Source organism: Phytophthora infestans, genomic scaffold (assembly GCF_000142945.1).
Source record: "Phytophthora infestans T30-4 supercont1.98 genomic scaffold, whole genome shotgun sequence".
NCBI classification, from domain to species: Eukaryota; Oomycota; class Peronosporomycetes; order Peronosporales; family Peronosporaceae; genus Phytophthora; species Phytophthora infestans.
Window position 1 is genome coordinate 258,733 of NW_003303661.1, and position 1,227 is coordinate 259,959.

A 1,227-nucleotide genomic window follows, 5' to 3' on the forward strand; every position below is an offset into this window, starting at 1 on the left:
AAGGTTTTTACACGGAAAAGTTTACAAAAAACAAAATTGAAAAGACCATGGAAAAATAAGCTATTGAAAGTGATATCTGGCATCTCAAAAATAAATAATCTATTGTATAAAATTGTTTTGAAATTCCTATACACAATGATTATTTCGGAACACTTGCCTCTCAGTACTTATAGCTAACCAACTACATGTAGTGCACTGACAGTACCGATAACTACCGGGGTTTTCGGCCCGGGATAAACTTAGCCCACCAAAGCACATTTTGCCGGTTGTTTATCCATCACCCCTTAAGGCCCTGGTTCAAGTTCTATGTATTAACGTAATTGAGCATTTCAACACTTAACTCCACGGATTGTTTAGTATGACTGAAAAGAGAGCGATGAACACTTTGTAATGTTGGGATGGTGTAGCTGTAATATCTTACCGCTTATGATTTTGAAAACTAAATGGTCTCTTTAAAGAAGCTACCACTGCTTCTTTTTCGACAGTCGGTGTCAAGGTATCGCTGTTATTATTTCGCGTCCGTTTGACCGTGTCGATTTGATTCAACTGGCGTCGACTAGCTCGAGGTAGAACGCACAATAACACGTGCATGATTGGAGATGCTCTTAGTGATGAAAAGGATGTCCCTGTCTCTGTTGGCTGCAAAGTCAACTTACACTTTTGGGCGAAAATAACTTCGTTTTGCAGGTGGGTAGCAAGTTACTTGAGGTAGACTACACGTAATAATGATGACGTGATTGGGGCAACTCACTTGAGCTCACTAAGGGCCTTTCTAAGTACGAAAAAATACTTCACTTAAGTTCGAATTCGTACACGCGCGCCACAGTTGACCCATACTTTTAAACCAGCCACGTTCGGCAAAATTAATCAGAAATCACAATGTATCAAAAAGGACCAAAGAGAGTTGTGCACAAAACTCACATTCAGTTTGTCCGATGGGGATAAACACTCGCCGTACGCAGAAAACCTCAGTGCTGCCACTATTAATAGCGACGTCTGGTGTATTCGAAGATTTACACTTCGACGTCCAGAAATGTAAGCGACGTAAGAAAATACACCCCTTCGACGCCCACTTATGAGTCACTCTTTCGAATTAATGTGCTGCTGTTCATGGAGACCAACCTCATCAAATGTGGCGTTGTTGTTTTTTGCTCCATGGCCGTCAGAAGCTTCCAATCCATCTATTAATACAAGCCGTCAGAGAACGTCCGATGCGCACGTCGCACA